Raw genomic sequence first — 15,588 nt, 5'->3', positions numbered from 1 at the left:
CCCTAGTTCTTATATTATGGGATTGCGTTCTTCCACAAGAAAATCGAAAGAACAGAGGAGGTTTTCCGGCATTGGTAATCCTCATTCTAGGAGGAAAAAGCCTTTTTCCAAAAGAGCTCTTTTGCAAAAAGGCATATGTGGATGGGGAAGAGGGAGTTCTTTCGAGAGAGGGAAAAGCACAGGTGCCCTGGTAGCCATTGCATCCATAGCAATCATAGCTTATATGCGAGATAGCATCCCTTCAGTCTGGATGCTCTCTTTCAAAAAAAGCAGATTGCTTTTTCAATGCACTTCCATGGTGTGGACAGTCTCTTTTGGAAGAAGTTTTTTCAGAAGATCTCTTCTGAAAAAAGCTTCTTCCGAAAGAAGCCTGCACTCTAGATGTAGCCACACACTCTGTATTTGAATTCTTGTGTGTTATTTTGAATTCTAAGAAATAAAGCAACATTAATGTTCCAACCTTCCAGCAAAAACATTCATGGTTTGTTTTTTCTACTTTCTGTGTGTATGCTCTGAACATAATAGAAGGAGGAACAGACAAAGAAGGGAGAGGCACAGAAATAGGTAAATTGGAGAAGGGTTTGGGAGAATACAGTGGAATGAAAGGAATGTGCTAAAAGGCATGTGTGACAGTAGGAAATCAAGGGGAAAATGAAACAGATGGATGGAATAAAGGAGTTAGCATAGCAGGTCCTGCAAGCATGGCAGCACATGTCTCCTGCATGAGAAGAGGAAACACTTCTGCCCCGGGCTGCTCAATGCCTTGAGAGCGCCCGCTGTAGCCAAAGCAACCTGGGGATGAAAGCATGACATTTGCCAGAGACTTAGGGCAGTGCCTTACAATGATCTTCAGGGCTGAGGCTACTGCTGATACCTGTCAGGTTGGCTGGGGCAGCTATTATACATTCTCTATGCATTTTTTTCTAGGCTGTTTATCATGTTAGACCATCCCAGTAGGTTTTTCTTTTGTACATTTGTATTCCTATTGCCTTAGGTGTGTTAAAAACTAAAGCACGGAATTGGGATGGCTTGAGATTATACAAAAATATTAAGAATGAACATGCTCTGCAGTGTACAACCAGGGAGTGTTTACTAAAATATTAATTATATAGAAAAAAAAACCCACCACAATATGTTTGCAAGATCTGTTCATGACCAGAAAGCTACATTTCTTTTTGCAAATAACAAGATTTCAGATTGATCGATGCATACTCTGATATTGCTGTCTCAGAAGGACTGTAAAAAGCATCTTACAGAACCATGCAGCCTAAAAACAAATTAAGAAAAGGTCTTTCACAGTCTCCAGTATTTTGAAACATCGCATTCCACACCATTTTTTAAGGAGGAAAGCAGCAGGTTGCTCTTGGAGATCTCCTTCGCTTGGTAGGCTCTGTTATTGGCTTGGTTCTACCTGGTCATGCCTTAAGACTAGCATATGTCATGCTTTTATCGTAAACCCCACAATTCCATATTTTTGATCATCTAGTGGGTGACACACCTGCACATCATCCCCTGGGTAACTACTGTCTTTACAGCCACATCTGGCTCCTGAATGTTTTGTAGAAAAAATGGATTTGAAAAGACTATTTTGTTTCTCGTTACTGAAAAGTCATTATCTGCTTACGACTGACCTAACGCTTATTCCAACCCTCCTTCAAAACCCTGCAACCACCCTGTGGCCACTGGTCCTCACCTCTTGGTGTGGTCCTTCAAGGTAGAAGCTCTGCAAGTCTGCAAGATATCCACTTTAAATCTGAGGATACGGACGTGCATATCTGTGGCTCATTTTTGCAGATATGGGTGCATATGCACATACAAGTTTGGTATCTGAGCAGAGCTCTACTTCCAGGGGATTCAGCTTCTTCTAGCTGACTCTTCTTAAATTGTCCTTAATCAGGTCAATACCTGAGCCTAATTAAGACTAGCGGTGCCTTCATTTTACGGCATACAGTCTGAGTCACTCTCTCAGTTACTTTCTTGGAAGCAGGGCTTTCTCCCCTTTGTTGCACCAGGCCTTTTGGCCTCCCCTTCCTTTTCCGCCCTTTTTAGCAGGCCTTGTTTCCTCTACCTGGCTGAAGCTGTGGGTGCATGGGACATAGTCAAGCTGCTTGTCTGTAAACAGTGGAGGCTCTTCCCCTTGTCCCCCTGTCTGAGGTAAGCTCAGTGTAGAGTTGTAGACCCCCATCACAGCACCTCATGGTAGCGGAAGCAGCAGCAGAATCTTTCAATAGCCACTACATCAAAAGCCAGCCTTTCTCTGGGATGACTCTTCTCCTTAATTTATTTTTAAATAGTAAATATTTATACTCTGGAAGCACCCACATGCCCCGAACAAAATTGCAGCCCCATTACGCTGTGATGCACTTCCTCACTGGCTTCTTTTTGCTTCTCGTAATAATCTGGGGGAAAGGCAAGAAAGAAAAATACATCCTTTCTCTCTCTGAAAGTCACTCATTTCTTCACCAAAAGAATCAGGGTCTCTTTTTAAAATGTTCATGGCCCCGTTACAAACCAGAGAACAGAATCTTGGATGAACATGATAATCAGAGGCACTTCAAAGAGGACTACTGGGCATATGGTGCATATGGGCAGAATCGAGATGTAAGTTCCTGTGGCATAGTAAAAGGATTTTTCAAGCTTGTTAAGTCTGAAGGAATTCCCTGAAAGATCAAGCTAAGCTATTGTCCATTAAAGGCTCGATAGGTGAAGGTCAGATGTTTTCATAACACTCTTGCAGTCTCTTCTTATTGGTGTGTGCAGAGTGGGCTCACACATTTTTATTCTCGGGCCTATTTCTTTTAGCCATTTGGTTTGATTGAGGAGGCTGCCACACATGTCTTCACTTTTGTGGTTACAGACGACGTAATCTACAAAAATGGAGCAATTTACACAGCAATTGAAGGTCCTTACTAATTTCCCATTTTCAGGCATGGCTCCCAGGAGAGTCACAAATGGGTTTGGATATATACCAGTTTCAAACAGATGAAATAAAGGAAGAAAGAATCCTCCCTCCAAACCCTCGAAGCAGTCTCCATGCCCACAGAATGTGTTGTCCTGTTGTTTGCCTTCAGAAGCATTACACTGCTAGCATTATACCGGCTGGCTCATGGTTGAATGGCCTTTACTCCAAGCATGTTACCAAAGGTGAGTAATAAAGAAATGTATTAATTTTAAATTAGTTTTCAATGTGGAATTGTGCTTGTAAAATTATATATCTGCTCCCGGGGGTTCCACATATAGACTACATCTAAACTACGATCCTCTTGCAGAAGAGCAAATGCAAATGGAGCACTCATTTGCATATGTCACACTCTCATTTGCATTTCCTCTTCCTTTCCCTTTTGTGCAAGAGGTTTTTGCGCAAAAAAGCGCTGTGTAAATGACACCTTTTTGCGCAAAAAAACCTTTTGCGCAAGAGCTGATCTTCCTCTTTTTTTTTTTTGCACAAAAGGGGGTTTTTGTGCAAAAAGGCACCATCTACACAGAGCTTTTTTGTGCAAAAACCTCTTGCACAAAAGGGAAAGGAAGAGGAAATGGAAATGAGAGTGCAACATATGCAAATGAGCGCTCTATTTGCATTTGCTCTTCTGCAAGAGGACCGTAGTTTAGACATAGCCATAGAGGAGATTCCTATTTGTCTAAGTTAAGTATGAATGGGTATGTCTACACTACCCCGCTAGTTCGAACTAGCGGGGTAATGTAGGCATACCGCACTTGCAAATGAAGCCCGGGATTTGAATTTCCCGGGCTTCATTTGCATAAGCGGGGAGCCGCCATTTTTAAAACCCCGCTGGTTCGAACCCCGTGCAGGGGGCTCGAACTAGATAGTTCGGACTAGGATTCCTGTTCCGAACTACCGGTACACCTCGTTCCACGAATCCTAGTCCGAACTACCTAGTTCGAGCCCACTGTAGCCGCGCTGCACGGGGTTCGAACCAGCGGGGTTTTAAAAATGGCGGCTCCCCGCTTATGCAAATGAAGCCCGGGAAATTCAAATCCCGGGCTTCATTTGCAAGTGCGGTATGCCTACATTACCCTCCTAGTTCGAACTAGGAGGGTAGTGTAGACATACCCATAGGGATTACTTGAGGCTAACACCCAATGCTTCTTGAAAATGAGATTACTATCAATTTACTCCACGCAGGTTTTTAACTATTTTATTCAAAAATACAATGTAACGGTATTACTAGTAGAAGAATGCACGGAACAACTCCTAATAACTATAGTATCCTTTATTATCTGCAATGAGGTTAACACCTAAAGAGCCCCACTCAGCCTCATTGTTCTAGGTATTGTAATAATTTATAAAACATGGATCCTACCCACACAGAACTTATGATGTCTAAAATATACCAAGTCATACCAAAGGAAGGAGAAAGAGGCTACAAAATCCAATCCCTGTGGCCAGGTGGTAAGATGCATACGTCTTCTTGGTTCCATGGAGATGAAGATTATTGTTGTCTTGATACAAAAACTCCACTCCAGGCTTATCGGCTAATTTTTTAAACAACTGCACACTAATATCCCCACTTTCCAGTCTATCTTACCACCCAAATAAACTGGACTTAATGATGAATGGCCATGGACCATTAAAAAAATCACACCATATTCAGGTTGCTTCCCATCCCAAGAGACCAGACACGTATCCAGATCACTTGGTACCCTACATCTTACACCAAAGACAAGATCTGTAGCCAGTCCTGTGATAAACCAGCTAAAAGTCCGTTAATTAAGAAAAAAGATATGAGAATTATTTACAGGTCAAAGCAAGCAAACATATGCACACAAATGAATTACCATCAAGATCCTTAGAGTGACAGTGACCTGTCCATTCAAAGTGTCTTTCAGGATGAATCCAGGGCTAATCCCTGGGGATCTGTGCCTCAGTGTAGAGCAGTGGTCACCAACCAGTCGATCGGGATCTACTGGTAGATTTTGCAGCCTCTGACAGGTGATCCTGACTGGTTTGGCCAAGAGGTTATTAATCAAGCACAGCACTTCAGCTGCCCCTCCCTCCACTGCTGTGCATCTCCTGCTCCTTGCCTGCCCACCCCCGGAGCCTCGTGCTTGCTGGGCAGGGCAGGGCAGGGAATGGAGAGGAGGTGTGCTGATATCAGGGTGCCCCCTCTCCCACCCTGTATTCTATCTCCATGGAACAGAGGTGGGGGGCACAACAGGGCATGGGATGGAGGGAGTTCGCTGTCTACCTTTGAGAGTGGTGCAGGGCCAGGGCAGGGGGGAGCCTGGCTTAGCCTCATTGGACCACCACCCAGGAGTCACCTGAGGTAAGCAGTGCCCAGCTGCAGCCAGCTCCAAATCCCTGCCCCAAGTCATGAACACCCTCCTGCACACCCTGCCCCAGCCCTGAGGCCCCTGAACCCAAACTCCCTCCCAAACCCTGCACCCTGAACCCCAACTCCTGCCCCATGCACCGCTCAGAGCCCCTCTCACACTCCACATCCCTTAGCCCAAGACCAGAGCCTGTGCCCCAACCCTCTGCCCCTGCCTGGTGAAAGGGAGGGAGGGAGGAGGGGCAGGCAGGGCCTCAGAGAAGGTGCATGAAGGAGGCAGGGCAGGGTATTTGGGTGTGAGGTAGATCTTACATTGCACTTAAATTCAAAAAGTGATCTTGTGGCTAAATAGGTTGTCGATCGCTGGTGTAGAGTCTCCGACCCTGTCTGAGCTCAAACAGCATAGAGACCGATAAACTTCCTGTGATTTCCTCCATTTAGCTTCCAAGTCCACAGGGCCAGCTTCCTTGCATGTAGTATTTCTGAGGGTTGATAGGGCCATTAACCAATCTGTTGTATTGTGATAGTCCTTTATGGCCCATCTGATTTAACAGTCCATCTGGATGGGAGAGGGGGATGATTCCCCTGCTTGGGTTCACAAATACAAAGCAAACATTTTCATAGTTACCAAGCAAAATGTACATGTTTTCTTATAGCATGAAATACAGACATTACAAGGGAGATTAATGCATGGGGCAATTTACAAACATTTCAGGGAGGCTGAACACTAAACGCATTCTTACCAGACTAATGCCTATTCTGAGCAAAGCCAACATACAAGTTAACTGATCTGGTCTCCAGCATTGAGTTTTTTAGTTCTTAGCTCATGCGTGTAGCCTGGGAAAGAGCTGACATCTAGTTTGCCAGCCTCACAGTCCCAAACAGAGTTGAGTTCTCACTTCTCCCTCACTTCTGTGATGGTTGGCAAGATGGAATGGGAGTTTTCCATTTGTAATCACATGTCCTCTGGGTAAAGTGAGCTTAATAAAGGATATGAAGGGCTTCCATCTACAGACTGCTGAATACCTCCTGGAAGAGCATCTTCATTTCTCATCCACTTCAGTGGACGCGGTAGGCGTGCAGGAGGGTTAGGCCTACTGCTGGGACATGGCTAACTATAACTTCTTGCACTTGAGGAAGGGAGATATGCCTCTAGCATTGCAGTGAATGACCAGCAGCCAGAGAACTCAATTGGGAACCAAGATATGGTGGGTTTTTCTTTTTATGAGGCCTTGGGCATGAAACTTGATCACCCTGCCTTGGTTTTTCCATGCATAAAACAGTGATAATAAAACTTCACAGAGCAGTTGCAAATAGAACCGAAACCAAGCCAATAAGTTTAGATGAATACCCAAAGCAAAACTCTCCCAAACTTCAAGAAAGGCTTGAGTCTAGTGTTCTGGTTTGACTTATCCTACAGAAAATAGCCACAATTATGAAGTTTGGGCCTCAATTTCCTTAAAGTTTGAGAGGGTTCGAGTCCAGTGTTCTGGCTGGGATCTAGTACTAGTTGTGACAATTCATTGCTTAATGCTTGTAAAGCTCTTCAGATGGAAAGAGATACACAAATGCTACAAGTGCTAGAGACTCCTGTTCTGTCCTTCTATTGGGGTGGGTAAATATGATTAATTAAGAAAAACCCTTACCCTGAAAATAGTCACACAGAATTTTAAGATAATTTCAATTTCTCCCAAAACTACTTGAAAAACACTCTCCCCTGGTAAATGCTTTTTTTTTTTTTTTTTTTTTTTGACTAAAGGGCATTGCTAATCTTCTTGGGTACTCAGATACACTGGTGAGGAGAGTGATAGAAGAACTGGAATAAAATATTCCATCCATCAGCCACATTTATCCTTTAGAAATAGATCATTGTTGATAACTCTGGTTTGATCAATTTGGGAAGAAATACAGAACTGTAATCTTATTCAAGAGAGAAATCCTCCTATGCCTGCTTGCAGTTAGAGTTATTAGATGCCGTTTCTCGCCTCTGAATGTAAGCAGAAGGGAAAAGTACTCTACTCTACCTTTGCTTTCCTCTTGACAGTCAGGCGAAGCTGTGCAATGGAAGGGGACTAAGGACCAAGCAGATCCCCAGTTCGATTGTACATATAGACTATGTACTGAACAAACACCAGTGAATGTTTGGGGAGCAAGAGGTTAATATTTACTGTGATTGCCTCTGTAACAAGATGCTGGAGGAGAGTCCAAGCTGGTGTCTGCTGAATGCCAATGTGGCACAACAGGCTGAAGCAGTACTAGGTATATAGCTCATAATCATAAGGGAGCTGGTTTCTGTTCATAGACTGAGCCCAGCTCCCTTGGACAGAGCAAATGAGCCCAAACCAGCTACTTGAAGAGGCCTGGGCTACAGCTAGGCTTATAAAGGGCTGCTAGACTGGAGAAAGGGCTAAAGCAGGTTACGCCCTGGCGAGGGAAAGCCACAGTGGTGCAGCATCAGCTGCTGTGGTGAGTCCCTGGAGCAAGGGCCAGAGGCTCAGGGAAGCAGTCATGTGACTGGTCCTCCAGGAAGGGAGCAGGGCTGGCTGAAGCTGAGTGGTTGCCAGGTGCTGGAACGCCCGAGGAGGGGTGGCCCTGAAGTCCAGGCTCCCGACTGAGTTGACTGTGTCCCATTTGTGTGTTCACCTCCATGATGAAAACAAACCTCCTTGAGGGGGACTGGACATGGCTGGGCGAGCTGAGAGAAGCAATGCCTATGGACACTGCCTACTAATGGTCTGTTGCAACTAGTGGCAGAATGACTAACTGCAGGACAGAGTGTTGGTAGCCAGCTGTGGGATGTCACAAAAGGACAAACAAGTGGCCCACCGAATAGAACAGCAGTTCTTATTTTTTATAGGGACTATTAATTTCACTTTCCCCATCTATGCATTTATAGACAAGAGTATGCAGAGAGGCTGCCAGGAGGTGGCTTTGTGTTTGTCCTGGAGGAGAGGTGCCAAATAATTGGTGGCTGGGGGACATGCACAATGGAACCACAGTGAGTGAGTGTATAGGAGGGCGGAAGGTATTCTGGGCATGAGGAGCTGTCAAAAAACTTGGGAAATTTTTCTGTTTTACAAGATTATAAAGCTATGTTGAGCGTTCCCATTGGCCTAACTAGTTCCACGACTCCTATTATGCACTTCTCAACCAGAAACAATGGCCCCTCTCCTCCCCCTTGAGATGGCTAAAATACCCAGCACAATAAAGGTGACTCAGACTCATTGGTAAAACTGAGACTTGCAAAGCAGAACACTGTTCAGAAGATCAAAGCTTTGAAACTATGGCTATAAAGGCAATACTATTCCCAGCATCCCACACCAGGTAAATATGTGCAAGAGACAAAATCAATTTATCTGATAGTCAGTGCTATGCAAATAAAACATGGAATGAGAGCAAGAATGGGGGGAAAGGTTGACAGACCTGGCTTCTGGAGAGAGGAGTTAAGGCAGGTGTGTTGTGTTTAGCTTTCTGGGAAAGGAGATTGCTCTGTGATACCAATCTGTGTTCCCTGCTGGCTTCGCAGATATGCATATTGTCCTGCCATTTTGTTCTGCTATAAAATGAGTTGAAAACCCTCTTATCTGATCTCTTTATTCCTTTAATGCAGAGATCTAGATTTTTTTTTAAGAGTTGGTTGAAATTTTCCAAATTTTTACTCTTACCATGATTTTTTCCTCACCCCCCCCCAAAAGTCATGGATATGTTTGCAACGACCGCTCTACTGGGTTTCCAATCAGCTAAAGCAGTGTTTCTTAAACTGTGTTCTGTGGCACACCAATGTGCATGGAAAACAACAGAGTTCAAAATGGCCACCCTTAAAGGGGCAGGCGACCTTTTATTTTTGTTTTTTTGCTCAATAACTTCCCCCCGATCCCCCCCCCCCCCTTTTTTTTTGCTCAACAAAAAATTCTTGGTGTTCCTCATAAAAAAAATTATTGTTTGGTGTTCCTCGGTCTTAAAAAGTTTAAGAAACACTGAGCTAGAGAGATGAGTGGGTTGTTCTGATTCCAAAAATGTCAACAACATTTTAAAAGTTTGAAAAAATGGTAATGAGGAATATGACTTTAATCAAAATATTTACCACTTTTTACAAACAACTCTAGCTCTTTCAGAACAACAGACACCTCTTATGATGGTCATATTTTTTCAGTGACGTACTGTCCAGTGTTTTAACAAGGCGTTCCAGTTAAAATGTTCCCAAAAGCCTTTAAACTCCATTAGCTAGGGATATGTGTGCCACATAAAGCAGCAATGAGCAAAGAATTTATTCATTTGTTTATTTTTTAAACAAAAGAAAAGCTTTCTGACAATCATACCCAAGGTAGAGGTGACATCACCAAGGCAAACACAGGGATAATAAGGGCATGTCTACATTTGGCATTTAAAATGGAAAAAGTCCCTTTTTTGTGCAAAAATGGTGAGTGTGTCTATACTTGCCAATGACTTTTTGTGGCGAAAAGAAAACCACTGCCAAGAGAGGTGTACCACAGTGATGTGCAAGGGAAAACACATTCTTGCTTTAGTGTATACAGAATTTGTAGCCTCTGGAGGATATCCCACAGTTCCCAAATGACCACTCTGACCAGCACCTATGTTGCGCTGATGCCAGGTAAACAGATGTCCCCTCCTCCTTCTGTAAAGCCTTGGAACTTTAAAACTCAAGATGCCCCAAGTTCACCCCCCTTTCCACAAGATCGATCATCAAAATGGAGGGAGCAGCACTGTGGGAGCTGCTCCCATCAGGGATGGAAGGGCTGCAAAAGTAAGCACTCTCTGGCACCTGTGGAAGTAAGTGAGAACACAAACCAGTGAATTTCTTTTACTGCTTCCCTATCCTGGGTGACAGCTCAAAAACTTTGCAAGTATAATTATAACTCACACACCTGCTGGGTGTGGTTCACTCTCCCATCTAGATGCACTTAGACCACTTACAGAGAGAGACAGAGAATGAATGTGTTCTACAGCTTTAGCTCACACGGTAGAGCAGGGATTGGCAACCTTTTCAAACCAAATAGCCAAACTACATCAAAATTGAGAACATGTGGTCAATAAAGAGCCGTACAAGAATGTCCATTTGCATGACTTTAAATATACAACTTAATACTATTGGTAAATGACATAATAATAAAAGTAATAATAGCATAAATGAAACATTGTACTCATCTAAAGAAGTGGGTTGTGCCCACGAAAGCTCATGATACCATCTACGTGTTTTGTTAGTCTTTAAGGTGCTACTAAACTATTTGTTGTTTTTTAAGTTTTTCCTGTTGCAAAGTAACTTAGCTACTCTTCTGAAGCTTTTAAACTTGATTTAATGGGACTTCTGCTGCTGCATCTTTTTGTACAGTTCTTTGAAGTTTGCTTCATAACTGGTCAAATCCAGCTTCACACATGCATTCAGGCTGTCTTCTGTCAATCTTATGGCACGGGGCTGGAGATGTGGGGATGTAGGAGTCTGGGTTGGAGCAGGGCCAGCTTTAGGCCGATTTGCCAGATTCCCCTGAATCAGGCCCTGCACCTAAAACGGCCCTGAAGCTGAAGATTTAAAGGGGCTGTGAGTTGTTTCTTTGTATGCTGGATTGGTTTTTTTGGTTCGAATTGGGCCCTGCACTTCCTAAAGCCGGCCCTGGGGTGGAGTGTCTGAGGGGCTGAGGGCAGGAGATTGGGATGTATGATGGACTCAGGATACAAGGGTGGGGTGTGTCGGGGCATAGTAGTGTTAAGGCAGGGGACTGGAGATGTGGGGGTACATAGGCAGGGTTGGGGAGGATGCAGGAAATGTGTCCCGAGGGAAGGAAATGTCAGTGAGCAGAGAGCCAGCTTTGGGTCCTGATTTCCCCCACGCAGGGAGAAGGAACTGTCATGCTGAGCCATGCTTAGCTCTGCTTGTTCCCCACACGCCATGTTTGGCAGGGAGGTTCCAGGCTTTCTCTCCCCATACCTCCCCATAGGAAACTGCGCTTCCAGCACGGGCTCCCTGCTGTGGGAGGAGCAAGGGGGGGCTACGGTAGAGGCTCATGCACTAAGCTCCACAGCAGTGGTCTCCAACCTTTTTACACCCAAGATCACTTTTTAAATGACAGACCAAGCCAAGATCTACCGCCCCACGCTCTGTATTCTCCTCCTGTCCATCACTTGCTATCCCCAATCCTTATACTGCTGCTTGGCTTTTTTTTTTTTTTTTTTTATTCTTCTGTAGGAAGAGGTTTTTCCAACATTTGGCATGTCTACACTGGACCAAATGTCAGAAAAAAAACCCTTCTTTTGGAAGCCACCTTATTCCTTCTGGAAAGAGGAATATAGGGGTGACCAAAAGAGCCTGTTTGCTCTTCCACTAAAAAAGCAGAAGAACAAACGCAACCCTGGATGCAGAAGAGTTTTTCTGGGATATCTCCAAAATCCTGAAAAACTCCTGCAGTCTAGCTGGACCCTTGCTGTGTTGAGACAGGATGTGTAGGCTCTGGGGTGGGAATGAGGGATTTGGGTGTGGGAAGGGGTGAGAAGTGCAAGCTCTGGGAGGAAATCTGGATGCAGGAGGAGGTGGAGAAGAGGACACTGGCTCAGGGAGGGGGCTCCAGGCTGGGCAGTGTTGGGATACTAAGCAAGCCACAGGCTTGTGGATGTGAGGGTGCAGGGATGTGGGTTGGGGTATGTGAGGGGCTGAGGGCATGAGGTTCCAGTGTTTGATAGGCTCAGATCTGGGGAAGAGGGAGTGCAGGAGTGGTTGTGGCCAGATGGGGGCTTGGCCCCAATTGGGGGTTTGTTGGCCAGGCTTCATTTTTAAATAGAATACTATGTTAAACACAAAAAGTTTCTGCATTGTCTTTATTTATGAGAATGGCAGGGAACCTGCCTTGAGTCAGGGGTCACTGACCCATAGAAAAGTCATTTGGGAGCAGGGGTCACAGTACTGGGGAGGAGTGCTAGTGGGTTCTGGAGCAGGGAACAGGGTGCCAGGACAGGTTTCTGCAGCAGGGGACAGGGTGCCGGAGGGGACAGGTTTCTGCAGAGGGGAGCAGGGGGACAGGTTTCTGTAGTAGGAGACAGGGTGCCAGAAGGAACTGGTTTCTGCAGGGAGGGCAGGGTGCCGGGGGACAAGTTTCTGCAGAGGGGGGCAGGTTTCTGCAGCGGGGTCGGGGGGGGGGCAAGGGAGAGGGAACAGGGGGCCAGGAGGGCAGGGGACAAGTTTGGGGCAGAGGAAAGGGAACGAGGTTGGGGGCAGGGAGTTCCCTACACCAGCCACGGAGGGAAGCCTCCGACCCACACTCCCTCCGGACTGACCGCAGGGCAGCCGGGCTGGAGCGAAGAAAAGTGGCTGCCCGGCCAGCTGGCCATGGTGCTCAGCCAGGGTGCCACCAAGCTCCACGTGGGCAGGCGCAGAAGGAAAGCTGCCCAATCAGCTGGAGCACGGTTCAGCCTCCTCTGGGCTGAACGCCACAGCCAGCAGGCCAGGCAGCTTCTCCTCTGCGCCAGCCCACGTGGAGCGTGGTGCACCCTGGCTGAGCGCCATGGCCAGCTGGCCGGGCAGCTGCTTCTCTTCCCTCCAGCCCAGCTGCCCTGCGCTCAGCCCAGGGAGGCTGTGCCTAGCTCCAGCTGTGAAAGCCACAGTCAGCTGGCTGGGGTGTTTCAGCCCTCCCGACCTCCCAGCTCCCACCATTCCTCGCAGCTATTCACCTGTGTTGTTGCTCAGTGAGTAGCTGCTCCTCAAATGAAGAAATCTAATGTAAATGTACTGCGCAGGTGCGCAGTTCAGAGAGGGCTCAAGAGCTACTCTTAGAGCCCCTGAGATCTACCGGTAGCTCACGATCTACTGGTTGGTGACCACGGCTCCAGAGGTACATAGGCATAGAGTAAATGTTTATATGCTGCTCTTGAAAACTATATTGAGTACAGTGATAATAGAACACAGTGTCCAACTTGTGTAATTTGAATAGAATTGGCTACTTTGTAGGGCCTCCCCTCAGGAAAATTACTGACATCTGATGAGAGAAAGGAAACATTTTACGGATTGGGAACTGATGTACAGAGAAATTAAGTGACCCTCTAAAGTCATAAAGGAAACGTATGCAGAGCTAGGAATTGAACCTCCTAAGTCCTAGTTCTATGTTTTAACCATAAAACCCATCTTCCTCTTGCCATTATATGAAGAGCATTCCTGAGGTAGAATCCTTGCTGACCACAACTGTATTCTTCTCTGATGAGTCATTACCTGGTCCACAGTTACCATGGCAATGTATTGCAAATATCACGTCATGATCTCATTGTCCTGCTGGATAAACTTTGAAAAGTAGCAGCTGTAGGCAGCTCAGCTTTCAGGAAAGCCAGAACAGAGCAAAACAGCATTGGTGCTTGCTGTGCTTTATAGAAACCAGGTGAAAGGTGGATGAAAATCTGACCTTTGTTTTGGAGTGACTTCTGATTTATCACTAAAGATGAAGACTTGTCAATCTACCCTGAACTGTTCAAAAAGTGTTCTTTTTGCTCAGATCGGCTTCCATTTGCATAGCTGCCAGCTGCACCAACAGGGGAATCTCTTCTCTAAACTATTTGCATTGGGTGAATAGTGCTCATAATCCCAGACTTAATGTCAAATATTTTCTGTGCGGGGAATAAAAATGTCAACAGGAAGTGAAATGTGATCTGATTAACAGCTAGACCTCTGACTTTGACTCATTTTTGACTGATGTGGTGTTTTACAAGAATAATACAGCTGATTCCTTTTTATGGATGGGCTCTGATGGAAATATAAACTAAGCAATTATTACGATTCTCTGAGGCTCATAAAAATAAGCTGTGCTGAGAGACAATCACAGTCATTTTTGAAGTGTACACAGTAGTGCTGCTCTTTTTTAAGGGACATCAAGATAAATTTTACTTTCTTAGCAGCCAGAATGAAATTGGGAAACAAAGCAAACAAAAATCTGTGTGCAGTGGGGCAGTTCATGGTTGCTGAGGCTTCATTATGGCTTGGGAGTTGTGAAAATCAGGGACTCCGAATGTTATGTTAAAACAAACAAAACCGAAAAATGCTGTCTATAACCTTTATAGCAGCACCGAGCCGTCTCATTCCATGTCAAGGGACTCTTTGCACTACCCAAGCACTGCATGAACATGAAAGGAAGCACAGTCCTTGTCATGAACTGCCCACAGTCTGACTCCTGAGGTGTTTAATGTTTTCTCCTGTGGGTGGATGACTGGTTGCCATCAGGACACTGGCTCAGTGTTTACTGAAGACCTTGAGATCTGCCAGCTTGAAATCTGGGCCACATGAGAAGAGCAGCAGAAAGGCTCAGGATTAGTAGCACTGGCTGGGTACTATGCAACAGTATTTGCAAACATTTCTTCTAAGCCTAAGCTACTGTTTTGGATCCTCTGATATTTGCACAAACAGATTTTCTGCTCATGCAAAAGTTTGGAGAATGTCCAATACAGCCAGTCCCAAGGGTTCCAAAGTCATAAGTCAAGCCCTAAACAATAAAGATTTATCAGTGCTTTTTATTCACCTTCTGGTTTCTAACCCTCAAGACTGTACATTTAAAAGCTTTCCACTGCAGCCACAAAGCTAGAAAATGACTTTTTAAAAGAAATGAGAGTGGACATTCTCATGTCATAACATGTCTCCAAGAGCTGGGGCTTTTAGGAAAAACACCAAATATCACAATGCCCACAATGAAATTGTGAGAGCAAGCAATCCTAAGTTTGTTCTTCATCCAAATGTGCAAAGAACCAAAGCTATTTGTGTAGGAGGGTTCACTATTTATGCTCACTGAGTGAGGTAAGAGCTTTTAACTTCTGTTGGTCCAAAAAAAGATATTACCTCCCTATCTGTGTCTCAGATACTGAATAATACAAGTTTGTAGTTCATGAAGAACCTCTAATTTGAGATTTGTTCCCCAAAACTGTTATCTGAAAAATTCTACAAAGGGAATAAACTCATGTAAAGCTAAACCTCTTTGTGATTTGCAAACAGAAAAATAAGCCTTAAAATATTTGTAACTAATATTCACAACTTCTGATTAATTAATCATTAATTAGGAAATATGGCTTAATGGATAGAGCATTAGACTAGGATTGGATTCAAAACCTGATTTTGCCTCAGATTTCTTGTGCGATCTAGGCAAGTCACAATATCTACCTTCTACTTCAGTTTGCCTTCTTCACGGGGCGGGTCATGTGGATTTTAGCAGGTCATGGTGATCAGACACTCTGGTGATGAGGGCTATATGTGTACCTAGATAGACAGACAGAATTGAGCAAACTCTGGTGTCAAGGTTAGTTTGTTGTAGGAGTTGGA

This window comes from Pelodiscus sinensis, chromosome 1 (assembly GCF_052426305.1).
Source record: "Pelodiscus sinensis isolate ZL-2025 chromosome 1, ASM5242630v1, whole genome shotgun sequence".
Classification (NCBI taxonomy): Eukaryota; Metazoa; Chordata; order Testudines; family Trionychidae; genus Pelodiscus; species Pelodiscus sinensis.
This window is presented reverse-complemented; position numbering follows the sequence as displayed.